Below are 19,525 nucleotides of genomic sequence, written 5' to 3' on the forward strand. Positions count from 1 at the left end.
TAACATCAGGCGGCAGGATGCCAGGGAACTTCTATGGGCTAGGCTTGTAAAGGCTCCAGGGCCATTACCCTAGTACGCACCTATGAACCATTGTCTATACCTCTATCTGGTCATACATTGCCCTGATGGCCCTGATTCATTTTAAAAGCCTTCCCTACACTCTTCCTCTTTCTAAGACATCCCAGATGCTCACAGAGGACTATCCCCCTTTCCTCTACTGTTTTCCTTTCCTCTCTTTGAATGAGTTGTTCCAGCTTCCACCAGTTTTCTTTTATATTTGTTTGTAATAAATCTTTTTCCTTCTGTAACTACCTGTGCTAGCATGTTATCTAGTCCTCACTAGTACCTTAGCTAGAGTTTTTATAGCTGCATTTATTGTGTCTGACCAGCCTCCAGTTTCCTGCCTCATGTGGGTGTCCCCTCCTCCTATAGCATTAAAAGCATAGAAATAGAGATTGACCTGCCATTTTCTATAAAACTACTCATTCGATACATTCATTCCCTTGACATTTATGCACTTCTAGTGGGTAGCCATCATGGCATCTGGCTTTCATTTATTTTAGCTGTTATATTATCCCTTCATCTCCTCCTTGGTGATGTCCACATTTAGAGCTCTTTACTTTTGTTGTTTTATGTCATTCTTGTCTTCATTCACAGTCCAGCTCCATTCACTCCCTTTCCTGCTTCTTAAACAGGTTTTGGAAGGGTCTGTCTGATGCCCTTATCATATTCCACCATCTGTCCGTTCTTCTCATTCAGATTTGGTTCCTCCCAGCCTTTTTGTTTTGATTGTATGTTTGCCCTAGTTGTCTCCATGCTATTTCTCCCCAGCCGTCACTAATAACATTTATAGTACTGTTCTTCCGACTCTGTGGCTGCCAATTTCATAGTTTATAATTCAGTTCTTACTTCCATGTTTTTAGCATTTGTTTCTCCTTACTCTGTCTATACTCACAAATACCCTTTTTGGATTTTTGCCAGGGATGTCTCCAAGTCCTCCACCTCTCTAGCTATCCCCTTACTCTTTCTTCCTTCTGTTCTTGTTATTTTACCCACCTGTTGCTTTCACCCAATCCCACTAGTGTTACACTACTTCTTAATATTGATTTTACTTATTGTACTTTTCTCTTAGTATTTCTTCTATGTCTTGTGGCATATATACAGTAAGACATACATACATATAAATATTTCAGGCACAGGCAATAACATTTTTCTATTCTGCCAATATACAAAAACATTGATCCCCTTAATAAGTGTCCAGTTTGTTCTTAAAAACATCTAAGCTACTGATGTTTTTAATATAATTTGCTAAGCTATACCAGGCATCAGTTACCATCTCAGGGTAACAATCAGTACCTATATGATCCAAGACTTGTTCTTCTTTTCCTGTTTGTTCCATTTGTAACTTGCCTATTTCTGTTCTTTGCATCCCTCCCCTTTCTCTTCCAGTTTCACCTTCACTGCCTCTCTTTTATCACTAAACTTTCTACTTTGCATTAACTCTCCTTTTCTCAGTTTTCTGTCTATCTTGTTGGTATGTACAGAGCAGTTCCTTGTAAATGTGAACTGTCTTGCTTTTGAGTCAATAGATGTCCCGCCAGATATCCCTACATGCCTCTTTTCCCATTATCACTTCTTTAGCCTGCTTAATTTTCATGGTATAATCCCTCCCCAAAGGTTTCTCCTAATCAAGGTCAATTATTACATTAAAGTTATCCCCCTTACAATTTTGAAGTCACCTCCTTATAATTTCAAAGACACCCACTTATAATTTCCAAGTAATCTTCTTTGCAATTTTGAAGTCACCCCCTTTAAAATTTCAATTCCATCCCTAATGCTGCCTCTCATATTTCAAACAATCTGCTTATAGGTTGCATATTGTCCATCACATACAAATTGCAAACTATCTTTCATATTAGCAAGAAGAAAGGACACTATAACTTCCAGACAGCATTCTACTTACTGATTTAGGTTCCTTAAACTTAGCTAAAGAAATTTGCTTTCTGGGCACTAGTACAATTCTAAACACCATTTAAAACTGACTTTGGTAACATTTTTATATTGGCACCACAACCCAAAGTTAATAAAGCAAGGCACTTTGCAGCTTTACAGCAGAAGATATTGGCCATGGAGACCCAGTCAACTGATACAGATACTGGAACTCTGCTAAAAGATATATGGATTCACTATCTTCTCCGACACATCCTGCAAACATTGTTGGACACTGACAGCAGAAAACAAAATGAACAAAAGCATTCATGGACTAACACAGAATTCAAGATTTCAAAATGCCAAAGAAGGTATAGGCCTTTTCAAATTGGTATATGTCTGTAGTAAACTTGGCATCTAATAATCTTTCAAAGGTCATTTGAGTACTTTCTTCCAAAACCAACACAGCCATCTCTGAAACCAAGTCAGGAGATCCCCACATTAATTTTATTTTTACTGGAAAAGGAGATAACTGACTATTGGTTAATGTATAGGCATCTGAAAAAAAGTAATGTATACTGTCAGGTTAAAAATATATATTTTTGAAGAAGGTGTACATTTTCAGAGTCATGTTGTACTACCCAAAACAGAACAAGTAGACTGCCGAGGAAAAGAAAAAAGGAATGGATAGATCAGTATTTCTGGGCAGGTATACTGTTGGAAACCAAAAGCATCAGTATACAAAGGAGAATGTCTGTCATGTGACCACTGCATTTTTTTGCATAGATATCATTTATGGGAAATGGTTCAAGGATTATAACTATATGTGTTTTATCTATACGCATTTTTTTCTTCTCTTAAGACCATGTGGATGACCTGGATTCATTTGAAAATAATAATGGGTTATGGCCATTGTTGACTGAATGAGGAACAGATGTCTGAAATTCAGCCCGGGCAGGATGGTGCCCTTGGACATACATACCACATTTCTATCCTTCATTGCTCCATTAATTGCTCCCATGATTACTTATGTGGTCAATAGACTAACATTTGTGCTTTGAGTGCTACATTTAAAAGTGGTCCCTAATTATCAGCTGGCATTCACTGACCAAGTGACAGTAACTACTAAGTCAGTATGCCTTATACTGAGATGTACAATCTAGCTTGAGAAGTCCTTTCCTCAGAGAACCTTTGTAAAGTGATTCATGCATTTGGCCTTTTTTTTTTTAAATATATATTTTTTGTTTGCCCACTTCCTGTACCATTCTTTGGCACTCTGTCCAGTGCTCCATGTCCATTGCTATGTCTACCTACCACTGGACTAATGGACTTACTCCACCAAACTTTTTTAAATAGGGCTTGGACCATTGCAGTGCTTAACATTGCCCTGGAAGTCTGGCTGACAACTTCTGTTTTGGGAGGGTTTTTTCTTCTTTAGGAACTATCCTACCCATACCCTACCCCTTCCTCTGCATTCGCTGGCCTCATCTTAGGGGTAATCCCCTTATTGGGACATATCTCCCCTCAGTAAGCATCACTGGCAAATTCTGTCCTTCCTTGGTCGAGTCCACCCATCCTTCTCTGCCAGCACCTCAGATACCCGAGATGCTAATTGAATCCCAGGTCTTCTGGGCCAAAGTTAAGACTTGATCTCTCTACATCATGGCACTGGTTTGCATTTGGCCTCTTTGTGAGTGAATTGCTGTTCTTTACCTTGGGTTGTGTTGTACTTATCTTGACCATCAGTGGCTGGAGCAAAACTCTGGGTCCAGGTCACTAAGAAATGTTCCCATTCTTGTGCTGAAGAGCCCCTCCTTGTGGTATCAGTTTTATTACAGAGATTTATGTTACTTGGTGTCTCTAGCCATAAACAGTCTGGGTCTCTCCTTTTATAAGAATCACTTAATTCTTACTAGTTTTAGCTGCTTGAGGCATCTCTGTCATTCATGCCTTCTTCTAACAAGCCCTTCCATGGAACTTACTACCTTAGAAAACAACCGCTTGAGTCACATATTGGACAACATTAAGCGGCTCCCTGATGTAGTTAATTTAATTAGTCCAAACCTGTTCTACGCAATAATTTCAGCCAACAAAGTCTTCTTTTTTTATTTATCATTTGACTGCAGTCATTTGGTTTATGTATTCTGCTTAATCATAAGCACATTAATAACACAGTATAGAATGACAATGCAAATAAAGCAAATTTCAACAGTATTTCACTTCATATGTTTTATACTTCTAGACAAAATTTTCACAGCTCGTTAGGATCCCCACCCCCTCAGGTATCAGTATACAGACTATTAAAACCTTTGCCTCCTCGTTTCCAGGATATCACGTGGAAAATAAAGTACTTGAAATAAATACATTATTTCTTTTCAGTACATATTTCTAATATATATATATATATATATATATATATATATATATATATATATATATATATATATATATATCTAAAGAACGAAACGCAGAACACTGAGACGAAAACAACAAAACCCCAGAAGACCGAAAAACACGTAATTTTACAAACCCCACATAACACACAAACACACACATGAGTGCCCCACACTAGTAAACAAAACACCCTACATTAATGATAGGCAGGGGGGCAAGCCCCCCTGCACCCCCCACACCCCCTACTTTAATATTCTAACTCCGAGATCGCACAGACACACAAGGCAAACACACACCCACACAGTACAGTCCCTCACACACACACACCACAGTCACAACACACACACAGCATTTCCCCTCACAAATACACTCACACACACACACTTACCTACAGCAGAACACGAAAAGTGCTAATTCAAACTCCCGTAACATCAGGATTTTGAATTTTGCACTTTTCGGTGTTCTGTGGTTTCGTAGTTTTCAACTCAGCATATAGTATTTTATACTAGCCATAACATTGCTCAATGAAAATTTGGTAGTGTTTCTTTTCTATTCCATTCACAAGCTAGGGTGTTTTATTTTCTAGATTAAGTTTTGTATTACATTTTTCAGTGAATATGGGCATCAGGCAAGAATGCAGAAACAACTGTGTGGATGCTTTTCCATGAAGCTAATAATAAGAAAATGTATTCAGTCAAAGCTGCTGATGGTTTTGTTTGAAGAACAATTCCTCCTTTAGACTGCAGCTCTATTTTGAGGAGGATAAGGCCATTCAAGCCAGGAGTGGATTTATGAACACTCATTCAGTCACCCGGTTCCCACTTAATACATTACACTTCTTAATTTGCAGTGGCAGCCTATTCCAGATGTGGAAGGTGCTGTGAATGAACCAATCACTATACCATATTTTACTTACTGAAGAAGATTTAGATCCTCAGTTATAGTATTTATGAGCTATTTGATCTTTGGAGATAAAAGACATCCAGGACCAATAGGTCCTTAATGGCTAGAAAGACAAGACATAAGTCTCCACTCAGGAGTCTATATCGACAGTGCTTGGAGGATTTCTGGTAGCCTATGCTTTTAAACCAGTGACCTTCTTAGTAAGGAAGCTCTAGGGACTTTCTAATTGTCTGATACCCCTAATGAGGAACGTCCCAAAGTGGGCATGATATTCAATAATTGGCTGAATCAATGCTGAATATAAGAGGACACTGACATGTTTAGATCTGGATAATATTACTTTGTCAATTAGTTCTGCTAAATAGAAGACATTTCTGATTATTATTCTTACATGCTGATCAAAGGAAAGGGGGAATTGTCAACTCAATTTTCAAGGTCTTTAAATACGTTCTCATTTTGGAGTGGGGTATTCTCTATGTTGTGTGCTGGGGTAGGCTTTGTCTACCAAATGTGACAATATCACACTTTTTAACCTTTAATATGAACTCATTTTCAGTACATCAGGTATTTACATGGGTAAGTTCTTGCTGAAAGGCTTATGTGTCAGAGGGGCACTTGAAAAGAACTTCCAGTTTACAGTCTTCTGCAAACTTGTTTAGCCAGAAGTCTTGGTTTCTGTCTGGAAACCAGAAAAGTAAATGCTGAATAATAAAGGTCCTAGCATTGTGCCTTGGGGAACACCACTAGTCACCTGCATACTGTCTGGTGATGCACCTGTTACCCACACCATGTTTATCCTGTGTTTTATTTATTTATACCACACAGGGATCTATTTATAATGTGCTAAACTTATTGTCTATTCTGTCATGGGGAAGGGTGTCAAATGCCAGGTATGTCATCTGCAGAGCATGACTGCTTTCAATAACCAGTGTTACCCTCTTGAAGAAGTTTATTAAAATAGGATCTACCCTTGACAAAACCAAACCACAACAGGTCTAGTCTGATGAAATTTAGAATATCTTAGTTTATCAAGTCAGTTATAATATACTTCATAGATTTGTAAATAAGATTTATTAGGCTGGTGTGATTATAATTTCTGGAGTCTGTGATGGAGCCATGCTTGTGGAGTGGCATCACTACTGCTGTGTGCCAATCTCCAAGGACAGAGCCAGTGGCTAAACCCAGGCTAAACAGGGCTAAACCCAGGTTAAACAGTTCACCAACTGCCTCTTCCATTCCTGGTTTAGTATTGTTCATTAAACAGACAGGTTTATTATTCGGTCTCATGGAGGAAGCATTTTAGTCCTGAAGATTGCCTTCAGTAAATGTTCTTTATTATTTGTATTCTGAGGTAGAGTGCTGATCTCCATCAGCCTTTTTTTTTCACTCAGCCCAGGAGGAGTACCTGGTTAAGTGATTAGCACAATGTCACACAGACAGAGAATGGATGCTGTGGGAATCAAACCTTGCACCGCTGGACCACAGTAAACAGCTCCTTAATCCTCTAAACCAAATCCCAGATTATGGGGAAAGTCTGACAGATTTAAGAATAAGTGGACACTGCATAGCCATCTCCGGGATATAATTTGCACTGAGTTTGATTGATTGTATGCTGACAGTGTTTACTGCATCATAGGTTCATAGGTTCATACTAGGCTATCTGCCCAAGGGCATTTATAAGCCTAGCCCATAGTTATGTGGCTTTCGCCACCCCTTTAGTTTGAATAAAAACTATGCCTATCATTTTGCTGTGCCTCTGTCAAGCAGTGACACTGAAGTAATCCCTGGGGTATATCTGCAATCTCCCATCCATTGGTCAAGATTCCTCTTGAACAAGGCCAGCGAGGTGCTCTGCCTCACATGTACCGAGATTTTGTTCCACAGCATAGGGAGTCTCTGGGTGATGAATCTGTCCCTCCAGCACATTCTATTTATAACCGTGTCAAGGTTTAAGTCTCCCGCCCTTGTGGTTCTGAGGGATCTAGATTTTTTTGAGGTGAAGCATATTCATCAAATCTGGGTTTGACATGGCCTTATATGTCAGGCACAGGTCACCTCTGAGCAAGCGGTATGAGACTGAATAGAGCTGGAGTTCTTTCAGTCGGGCAGCATGAGACATATTTTTGAGACCCTTTATCCTTTTGGTGAGGAACTTTTGGGGCCTTTCAAGCTGCAGCAGGTGTCTGGTCAGATACATCCTGAACGGGGCATTGTACTCAATCATAGGTCTAATGAGTGATGAGTACAGGGGACGATGACCTCCCTTGATCTAGATGTGAATCCCTTCATGATCAGGTGGGCGATATAGAAGGTTTTCCTAACTACTTTAGCAACATGAGTGTCAAACGAAAGGCTACTGTCAAGCTGGGTCCCCAGATCCCTGATGACTTTTTCTGTGCTCAGTGGATTGCCACCTATATGGTAGCTAGGGGTAACCTTGTTTTTCCCGAAGGGTATGACTATGCATTTTTGGCGTTTAACTTCAGGCCATGGCTCTGGCACCAGTTTTCCATTTCTGTGAGGCCCTTCTGGAGGATATCTGTGTCAGATGTGTTTTCGACTATGGCGCCCAGTTTGCAGTCATCTGCAAACTTTGTCAGCCATAACCCTCCTGTGTTTGCTTGTACTTCAGAAAAGTAGATGCCGAACAAGAGTGGACCCAGGACTGAGCCCTGTGGGACACCACTTGTGACAGGCTTTGAGTCTGACATGGCTCCAGCAACTCTGACCCTGTGGGTTCTGTCACTTAGCCAGTTTGCAACCCATCTTGTGATGTATGGGTTTACATTCAAGCTGATGAGTTTTTCGATGATACCTGAGTGGGGTATTGTGTTGAAGGCCTTTGCCAGGTCGAGGTAGGCTGTATGGACTGCCTTTCCCTCATCAATGGCCTTGGTGACTGTCTCGAAAAAGTCATCCAAGTTTAAGAGGCAGGATCTGCCTTTGACAAAGCCAAACTGGGTTGGATCCAAAGTCTGCAAGTTCCCTATGTCTTTATTTATGAGTTCCATTATGATCCTCTCCATGGCTTTGCAGATAAGGCTTGTCAAGCTAATGGAGCAGTAATTTCCAGGGTCTGTGGAGGCACCGCCCTTATGAAGTGGGACCACAGTCGCCGTGCGCCACTCCTTGGGTACGTATCCTGAGGTGAGGCTAAGAACTCATTCACTCCACAGCAGCTCTTTTGAGTGTGCACCTTTAACCCCTAGTGGGCGTGGCTTAAGCCTTTAAAAACTAAGTTATCACCTTAGAGTTCTAGAAAACTCTCATTGAAAGAGGTCAAATATCAATAGAGTTGTGTTTGCCATCACATATGGTTCAAGACAAAATATCCTGGTACCTTGTAAGTAACATGGTTTTGGAATTATTAATGCAAATATGAACAATTCATATTTGACGCCTAGAGGAGCAGTAGGCGTTAACTGCAGAAGACGCCTGGAGGAGCACTCGGCTGTAGCTGTCCTAACTGTGGGTTTAAATCCTTGTTGAGTTCGTGAAGCACAAAGCCAGGGACACCATCCGGTCCCATGGATGCTGTATTTTTTGCCTTAGTGAGGGCAGTTCTCACCTGGGCGTTGGAGATGTTTGGGGGGCTACAATCCTCTGGAATAGATATCTCTCCTTTTGGGGGGGAGAGGGGGGAGAAGTTTGCACTGAACCTGTCAGCCAGTATGTTGGCAATGTGTGTAGGTTCAGTAATTTTCACATCATTTTGAACTAATTCTGATCATATCTGGGAGTTTCCTCCTAGGTTTCTAACATAGCTAAAGAAGGCCTTATGATTGTCTTTAGAGTCCTTGGCGATTTTTCTCTCAAAATTTGCCTTGGATGATTTTATGAGAGCTCTTAGTTTTTTACTTATAATGATCAAAGGTGTCTTACCTTTCAAGGATTTTGCTCTATCTTGTAGTAGCTTCCTCCTTTTGTTGTAGGGCTTGTTTATGGCTGGGGTCCACCAGACTGGACGCTTGCCTTTGGTACAGAGAGTCTTAGTTTTGTTTGGGATTGCCTGATCCATGCAGTCCTGTAGGTGCTGGTAGAAGGCATTTGTAAGTGATTCAGTGGTTTGAGTAATGTTTACCACTGGCTCAGGGGCCTTAAAGGAGACCACACTAGTTTTTAGAAGTGTGAAATCGGCTTTTGAGAAGTTTTTCACTGTGGTCTTTTTTGTTTCAGGTGGGGCAATCAGAGTAGGCAATGCCGTTATGAATAAGTTCAGAGCAATGTTGGATTATTACTTCTTAGTTTTCTAATACAGCTAAAGAAGGATTTCTACTTGTCATTATCTTCAGATGACAGCCTAAAATCACGAGCTACTTTAGAAGATCTAATAGTATTTTCAGTTTGTTAGTCAATTTTTGATGTTATCCTTGATATGAGGGTCTTTTGACAAATTGTAGATGTTTTTCATTATTAAAGAGTTCATTTATATTGGAAGACCACCAAGACTGTTTGTTTTAAAATTTCCCATTATATTTAGATCTAGCTGAGACTGCCAGTTCTATGCATTTATCTAACTGGGCATAGGATTCCTTTATGAAGTTAAATGCTGTAGCATCATCTGGGATGATAGTGCTGAAAATTAATTTTGAAATTTCATCATAGTATTTGATGAGGTTAGTATGTCTGAAATTCTTGAATTCTGAGAAATTTGTTTTAGTGGCTTCAGAGGTTTTGAAGGTGAAAGTAATTAGTTTATTATCTAACTTAAGTGGGGAAGGAGACATCAGGGAATAGTACATGAAGAGGTTACATTCAAGTGATCAGGTGAAGAACATTATGACCCCTACTTAGTCAGCAAGCTGGTCCAGGGAGTTTTTGTTTCATAAATCTAAAAACTTTTGGGCATATCCTACATTGGAGATATAGGTGCTCCAGTTTATCAAGTGGCAGTTAAGCTCGTTCAAAATAATAGTGCATGATTTCCAGGGGGCATAGATTTGTCCTGTAACAGAATATACGCTGATAGCTGGTTCTGTTTAATTTGATTTGGAGCTCAATGAGATTTGTTAGTGACTCACTGGGAATCTGTTTAGAGGTGATATAGTCCCTAAAAAATATATAGATGCCACCCCAGTTTCCATTGCATGTAAAAGCATGACAAATGCAAACCTCTGGGATGGAAGGAGTGTTTTCTGAACATGTTTTCTGAACATGTTTTCTGAACATTTAAACCACGCTTCAGTAAATATACAGATATGCATGTGCTGTAAATGCATGAGAGCCCCAAGCAGTTGGTTGTTGAAACTTCTGGAATTGAGCATAGCTAAAGTAATATGATCCTGTTTTGAATTTCATATTTTAGCTATGGAATGTCCATTAGCTGGACTTTACCTAAAAAAAGAAACTGGGGGTAGCAAAGGCTTTAGTATGAGGAAGCCTTGTAACAAGAGGTACAGTCCATCTTTTTCATTGGAAAGCTGTCCTTGCACTGGTGTTTTTTGTACCATTTTTTACTCCCAAAGAAGATAACCACCACTGCCTCGTTTTATACCACACAATGAATACATTTTAACCCTGTAACATATTCTTATCAATTTATAATGTATTACTGTCAAACAAAAGCTAGCTTTTGTAGGGTTATTTTTATCTAGAGTGTTTTGTGTTAACCACAGCTACTGTATGAAGTACATAGCCATTAATTCAATAAGTTTGATATTTGTGTAATCAAACTGTTGGATGGAAAATTTTATTCACACATTTATTTGTTCTTGTAGAAGCAAAACATGGCACTTAGTGATTTTCTAACATGTGCTTAACGATTTTTGTTTAATTTTAGACTACTATTAACATAGGTTCATAGATTAGTACTAGATTAACTACACTTATAGACCATTTTAAACCAAGCCAGTTACCCCATGTAAGGATCAAACCCTACAGCTTATGTGTGTAAGGGAAACACTTTAACCATTATACCAACATTACAGAAAGTATACTTTCTCTTCCTATTAAATAAAGCTCATTTCTGTGGGTAGTATGACAGTTTCACTGTGTCCAACTGGCAAAAATATTTTTTTCCTCTAAAAACAAATAAATAAATACATAAGTAAAATAAAAGGATAGTCAGTGTCTTCAGTAGCACAAGTTGAAACAAAAATCTTATGGCATACTTTTCACCTCACCTTGATTTTGCAGACCACCCCTCTTATTTTTGCTCTGTCACTCACACGTTTTGAGTTTCTTGTCAGTTGATGTGACTGTCTGTAATGTCAGATATTAGAGTTTCTTGCTTCTTCTTGTTTGGAAACAGCATGGTGCTATAAACATTATTCTTCTAATAATGTTTTAGGTGAATTAGAATAATGTTTAAAAATTGTTCCTCAAGTTTGAGCCCTTGTCCCCACCCGCATTATTTTTGATTTTGCCCAAAACTTAAGAAATTGAGAGGTATGGCTTATGTGCAATTTCATAATCTTTCACACACCTGCATTTATCTCACCATTGTCCACTCATACATTCATTCCTCTGCCTGTATATGACAGTTTTCAAAATAAACAATAGAAATATTTCTACAAAACCACATTTATTTTAAACAATTATTGCATTTTGTTGCCGTGGTACTGGTGCTGCGGTAGCGTTGTCGCCTCACAGCAAGACGTTGTCCCATTCAATTCTCAGCTAGAGCGTCTTCTGTGTGGAGGCATGCGTGAATGGGCATGCCTTCATTGAAGGTTGTGCATCAGGGCTGGTAACTCGGCACGTAGAAATCCACTACCAAACATTAGCGGGCCGGAGTTCCGCTGTGGCGACCCCTAACCGGGATAAGCCGAAAGACACACCAACAACTTGTAACATAGTATTACACCATGTTCAGTATCATTTCAAAAGTCAGACTTTGCCAAGTAGCTATTTTTTTCTTTATTACTAGGTGACTTCTAGGGCCCTTTAGTTCATATGATGCACCCATCTCTTGTTCTTTATTTATTGTTTCCAGACAAAATATGTGCAAAGAATGTTTCTGGCCATTTTCATCATTCTGTCAAACTATTTCCTTTTATATTGTTTTGCTAAGTAAGTAGAACATAATTTAGTTCAGTTCATTACACAAAAAAAGAGAGGCACAGACAAACCTCACTCTTTAAGTGCTAATGCTACGCTGTCATCGGGTAGCCAACATGACATTTGCCCTCAGAGTACCACATTGTATGAACTCTGTAACCAACATGCAGTAACAAGTCTGTTCATTGACTTGATACCTGCTCCTGGCATTTGAATTAGCTGCCCGGATGTTTTGCACGCTTTGTTTCCTTGCTTCCTTCTTTTTATGTTTATCCTTTCTTCTTTCAGGTTTGATATTTATATACCATATGCTATGCAGTTTACTTCTGTTCAATGGAAGATGTTACTTGCTTTCTTTTCACATCTATGATTGTCTGTTTTAGATTAGCACAAGCAGTATTACAAATTTATTAATCTTTGCCTGCCCGGATCACTTCAGTAAAGAGTGCTAAGCTAACCCTAATCCTAACCGTGCCTCCACCCCAATGCTAACCCCACAAAGTACCATAAAAAACCCTTCCCGTAGCAGTGCCACTGCACAAGAAACACTCATACACACAATTAGGCACCAACACACACTACAAACGTAAGATTTAACCAATTACCCAACACGGAGTCTAATCCTAAAATACACACACTTGCATGCAAGCACACAGCACCTATACCCTTACATAACCTTTCCCCTAACCCTCGCCCACTTGCATGTAAACACACAATACCTATACCCTTACCTAACCTTTACCCTAACTCTCGCACACTTGCATGTAAACAGACAATACCTATACCCTTACCTAAACTTAACCCTAACCCTCGCACACTTGCATGTAGACACACAATACCTATACCCTCACCTAACCTTTACCCTAACCCTCGCACACTTGCATGTAAACACAGCACCTATACCCTTACCTAACCTTTACCCTAACCCTCGCAAAACTTGCATGTAAACACACAATACCTATACCCGAAGTGAATCTTAAAGAAAGTTTGAATAAAGTATGGGATAGTAATAATGGAAAATCTAGTGGTATATATTATAAGAAGAAAAATATAAAAGAACATAAAAGGGATGTTTATTTTATTACTACGTACTCATTAATATCAGATGAAATCATTGATATTATAAAATCTAGTTGGAATATCTCTAAAAAAGAGGTAGATTGTTTACAAGATAAGAAATTGTCATTTTCTTTTAACAGGGGTAGAAACATTAAGGAGTTTATTGTGCATAGTAGGTTTAATAGGCCAAAAATAGAAATAATAGATAGCATAAAAGAGAAAGGTACAATGGCATGTGGAAAGTGTACAATTTGTAGATATGTTACTATACGTTTTGATAAAATTAATAATAAAAACTTTGAAACAAATGAATGTTTCTCATGCAAAAGTGAGCGAGTTATATATGCTATTAAATGCACATGTAATAAATTTTATATAGGTGAAACAAAAAGACAATTTTCTTGTAGAATAAAGGAACATATAAGGGATGTGAGGAATAATAAAATAACCAGTCCTATAGCCACACATTTCAATGAAATACATAATGGTAGTCTGGATGGTTTTGAAGCGACAATTTTGGAAAAAGTGTTTTGCAATAAATTTATGAATGATGAACAAGTAAAACATATATTAAGAAAGAAAGAAGCGTTTTTGATTTTGAAATTTAACACTATGTCCCCTAGGGGACTTAATCAAGAATGTTTCTGGAGAAGTTTTGTGTAATTATGCAAACAGTTTTTAGTGCAGTTGTGAGTAACTATGTATATAGGTATGTGTCTTTTTAATAAGATATTTGGTTTAAGAAAGTGTATAATTGGTGTAATTAATCAATTATGTTATTAATCAATTTGTAAACTGCTATATATAGTTGAGTGAATTTTTAAAAAAAAGTGTACTCTGTTAAAGGCTGTTGGCCGAGGCGCTAGAGCATTTTATTTCATTTTGGTTTTCTAATAAATTCCATCTGAGGAGTTGCTGGTTTGCAGTTTGTGGTTCTTCATCAATACCTATACCCTTACCTAAACTTAACCCTAACCCTCGCACACTTGCATGTAGACACACAATACCTATACCCTCACCTAACCTTTACCCTAACCCTCGCACACTTGCATGTAAACACAGCACCTATACCCTTACCTAACCTTTACCCTAACCCTCGCACACTTGCATGTAGACACACAATACCTATACCCTCACCTAACCTTTACCCTAACCCTCGCACACTTGCATGTAAACACAGCACCTATACCCTTACCTAACCTTTACCCTAACCCTCGCACACTTGCATGTAAACACACAATACCTATACCCTTACCTAACCTTTACCCTAACTCTCGCACACTTGCAAGTAAACAGACAATACCTATACCCTTACCTAACTGTCAAAGGAAAAAACTTCAAAGACCAATACACGTAAGGTTCAGTTAAGGCACTTTAATTTACTTGCAGCAAGGAGACAAAAGCATGCAAATACAAGGATTTGTCTAACTACTAACAGGAAGTATGTTCATTCTTATACTGTTTTACAAGACATGGCCTACTAACAGGAAGTATGTTCATTCTTATACTGTTTTACAAGACATGGCCTTCTAAGCTGGCATAATCAAACACAACTTTTAGCATTGTTTTACAGCAGATGTTACTTCAGATTTTCTGCTGACATGACTAGATTTGTGAGAAACTTTTCAGAAAAACAACCTGGCCTTGGTGACCATTAATCCGTTTACAAGAGTCTATTGTGCAGTGTTACATTTCAAGGTACTCTTCTAACACAGATACAAGCAAATGCTGATTACAGTTCATATTTTCAAGCAGGCTTTGTATTAATTATCTGTAACCTCTACAGCTGTGTATTTTCTCATGACACAGTGGAACTTCTTGTCTAGGTTTCATACAAGTAGTATTGTTCTATTCATTATTTTCCTAGCGCAAGCAGAAATCACCTGCTTCTCAATAAATATCCAAGACACAAGCAAGATTTTAGCTAACAATACAAGGTCAGAAAGCAACTGCAGTTTGTACAGATTTGTGCAGTATGAAATAGAATAAATGTGTTAACCCTTTTCAAGCTCTAAATGCACTAAACATATTACTAATACACACATTAATACATATTTTTCTAACACTAACCTTTACCTTAACCCTCGCACACTTGCATGTAAACACACAATACCTATACCCTCACCTAACCTTTACCCTAACCCTTGCACACTTGCAAGTAGACACATAATACCTATACCCTTACCTAACCTTTACCCTAACCCTCGCACACTTGCATGTAAACACACAATACCTATACCCTTACCTAACTTTTCCCCTAACTCTTGCACACTTGCATGGAAACACACAATACCTATACCCTTACCTAACTTTTCCCCTAACTCTTGCACACTTGCATGGAAACACACAATACCTATACCCTTACCTAACCTTTACCCTAACCCTCGCAACTTGCATGTAAACACACAATACCTACACCCTTACCTAACCTTTCCCCCTAACTCTCGCACACTTGCATGTAAACACACAATACCTATACCCTTACCTAACCTTTACAGCAAACAAACTGGGCTACAGTGCTTACTCAACCAAAACAAATTCAAAAAACCACTAAGCACTTTGGAAAAAGCCCACGAAAACCTCTTGATGCAGCAAAAAGTAATGTTCACTCCACTTCATAAAAAATAAAAACACTTGAAAATACCCCTTCGGGCCTCAATATGTACAATTACCTTACTAGCTATCTTCCTTCCTGCTCATAATTAATAGTGCTACATCTGTTCCTGTTCTGGATACATTGCAATTCTGTTGTTTCTTTCCCAGCTAATACTCAAGTTGCACATTTTGTACAAAGTGCATATACTTGGTTTAAGCTTTGAATGCCTTTTATAGATTATATAATTTATATCTGTGTATAATTTTGGTTAGATTTTCTCTGTATTGCATAATTTCACTGGCCTGGAGATATCTTGTTAGAGCTTCTCTAGTTCACCATTGCTGATGAACAGGCATTGAGAACTTTTTTTTTTTCCACATATCATCATTAACCTTGGAAGTTGCAGTTTATTCTTCCTATGTACAGAATTTCATTCATCCTTCACTCCATAATGTACTAAATTTGTGCATAGGCAGTTATGATTTTTTTTTTTTTTGTTAATGAACACGTTAATGCTGACTTGTAATTTAGGTTAGTTCAAAGACCTGTACACATGGGTCATTCATTTCATTGTTGGGATTTATTGATTTCCTTAGCCACAATACTTGGTACTAGTACATTTGCCATGGAATTTATCCCAGTATTCTGTAGTGATGCTGTTGCCACCATTTTATATTAACATCTAACCTTTAGTGGTTACAAATACTAATGGGATGAACAACCCGTTTAAAAGGACTAAAATGTTAACTATGGTATAAGTAAAGCAAACCAGATATATTTCTTTTACATTCTGTTTTAATTTACAGATCCAGATTTGAGAATATGACAATTGTCCTTTACTTTTTTGTCTGGCGACTGTTTTTTGTAAACTTTGCTAACCTCAGGGAGTTATCCCTCTTCTGAGCTCCCGACCATAGCTAAATTCGTACCATACACTTACCTGTGGATCCGAGCAGCTCAGCGTGAAAGTACCTGACTGTATTACTGATTGGTTTTGGCTGCTGCTCCCTACTCCATCTTGGTTCTACACCTCACCTGGAGTTCTTCTCACCTCCATGCAGTCCCTCCCTGTCCCCTCCCTCATTGTACCATACATTCTTCCCCTAGAATGTATATATCAGTGGTGATACATCTTTATTGTAGATCCCTGCCCCACAGTATGGCCACTTGTGTGCTAGCCAGTAAGTGTTCAGCTGCTTTATTTAACTTTGCTTACATATTGGTATACACAACCTACATACATTTGATTGTAGGTATGACTTACCACATTTTGTTACATGTCTAACTGCTGTTCTTGCATACCGTCAACTGTTATTTGAATGTAACTACCCTGCAATGGTGGCTTGTGCCTGTTTGTAACAGTTTAGTATCATGGTTAATATGCTCTGTTAAAGGCCGCCCTATTGTGTTAACGTTACTGTATCTGCTGCATTATAGTTGCTTACTAATATGGGTATTTAATTGCTGGTAGTATTCTGCTGCTGTTTGGCTCCTGCTCCTGTAACTGCCTTTATTTTTAAGGCACGTACAAATTCTATAAGCTCGTACCACTCTATGTTCTTGCTCGCTCTCTCACTAAACTGCTTCCGTTCCATCCTTTCTGAACCTTCTAATTACCTTCTTTCCCATGTGAAACCCAGCATACCATGAACACAGTTGTTTACCATCTCCTTTCTGACCTTTTTGTTACCTTCATTCCTCTTCTCCTTTCTGAACTTTTCTATTACCTTCTTCCCGCTTGAACTCATTATATTCTGTTTGCAGTTGACTACTATTAGTTTGGCTTTGTAATAGTGTTCTCTTTGTCCTATCTCTCTCTCTGCTGTCCTATTGTCCCATTACAAAATCCTGTTTCTCTGTGTTTGCATTCCAGCCTACTAAGCCCTTTTTTTCTTGGGTGCTTCCCCCAACTTCATGGAAACCACCTTGCAATACAAAGTCCCTTAAGGAAGAATTGCCTGGATGGGCACTACTGCTTACGTGTTCTAAACAACTAACTTTAGTGTGTAGGTGTTTTTATTTGTTTTAAAGCTCATAGCAGATTATTCAGTGCTTAACTATATGTTAGATTTCCACTGCGGCGTGCACACCAGCTGGCTACTACCGCCATACTTTTTAAACCCGACTCCCATCTTTTGCGTTAAGAAGCAACTGCATTTCTTTGGATACACCATCAGGTGTCAGTATTAGCCCTTACAATCTCAACCAATTATCCATATTTTACCCTAACAGCTCTCGAGCTCTCAGTACTTTGTCCTTTACTTTTTTGTCTGGCGACTGGTTTTTGTAAACTTTGCTAACCTCAGGTAGTTATCCCACTTCTGAGCTCCTGACCATAGCTAAATTCCTACCAAATACTTACCTGTGGATCCCAGTAGCTGTGTGTGAAAGTAAGTGACTGTGTCACTGATTGGTTTTGGCTGCTGCTCATTACCCCATCTTGGTTCTACCTGCTCCGTTTGCCCTGCGGGCTCACTCCACTCCCCTACCCTACCCCCAAATCCAACCAATCCCCAGCACCATTACTCTTATACTTCACTTACCACACCCACTACCTCCCCACACCACACCCACATCTGCCCATACCCAATCAATTTAACCAACCCCACCCATACTCAATCCACACTACCACAGACACTTAATTCCCCCACCTTTTCACCACTAAATACTACCTCTCATACATATGTTACCCCTATTATCTTTACAGTCTGTCTACCTTCAACTACATATCCAAAATACCACACCATGTCTTCCACACTTACCACATTTCTAGCTGTATTAGGTTTTATAAACTTGTCCTTCATAGCCCACCTCACTAAACCTCTTTATGCTAATTACTCTCCCCCATCCCATTCTACTTCCTCAGCCCTTATACAACACACACTCACTGATCTGCTTTCCCCCAGTCTCTACTCCATGAACAACACTTTCCTCTTCCCCTATAGACTTTTACCTAACCATAGACACACCACGCCCTTCTATACCAGCTCTACCTCAATAAAACTTACTACCCACAAACTTAATACTAAGCAACTTATTAACTCCTCTCCCATATTTGTCAACTTATCTCTCTCCTTCTCTCTAGAAACATACACCCAAACCCCGGCCCACCACCCCCAAACTAACAAAACTCCCCATCTGACCCATGCCACTCACCCAGTAAGTCCCTCCATTTTACAGCTGTAAATGCCCAGAGCATTTGTAATAAAATCCCCAACCTCCATGCCTGGCCTATCCACAATCAACCAGATATTCTCTCTATCTCTGAAACTTGGCTGAAGCCCCATATAAAAGACTCAGAATTAATACCACCCAACTACTTTATCATTAGAAATGACAGAACACACAAAAAAGGGGGAGGTGTTGCTCTCCTCTTCACCTCATCCCTCCCAGTTACTCCCTACAACAAACCTATTCCCAAGTTCAGTAAAGTTGAAGTACTCCTCATCCTTCTGCAGATAAATAAGCACAAATCTATCTGCATTGTCACCCTTTATATCCCACCAGGAGACGTCTCAGTCCTTGAAGACATTCTCTCCTGGTTCTCTTCCAACATTACCAACAAAACTATAATCCTGGGCGATGTCAACATTAATTGGGGCACAGTTCAATCACCAACCAACTATCTAAATATAAATCTTTACA

Source organism: Protopterus annectens, chromosome 11.part0 (genome assembly GCF_019279795.1).
Source record: "Protopterus annectens isolate FY-2018-M chromosome 11.part0, PAN1.0, whole genome shotgun sequence".
NCBI classification, from domain to species: Eukaryota; Metazoa; Chordata; order Ceratodontiformes; family Protopteridae; genus Protopterus; species Protopterus annectens.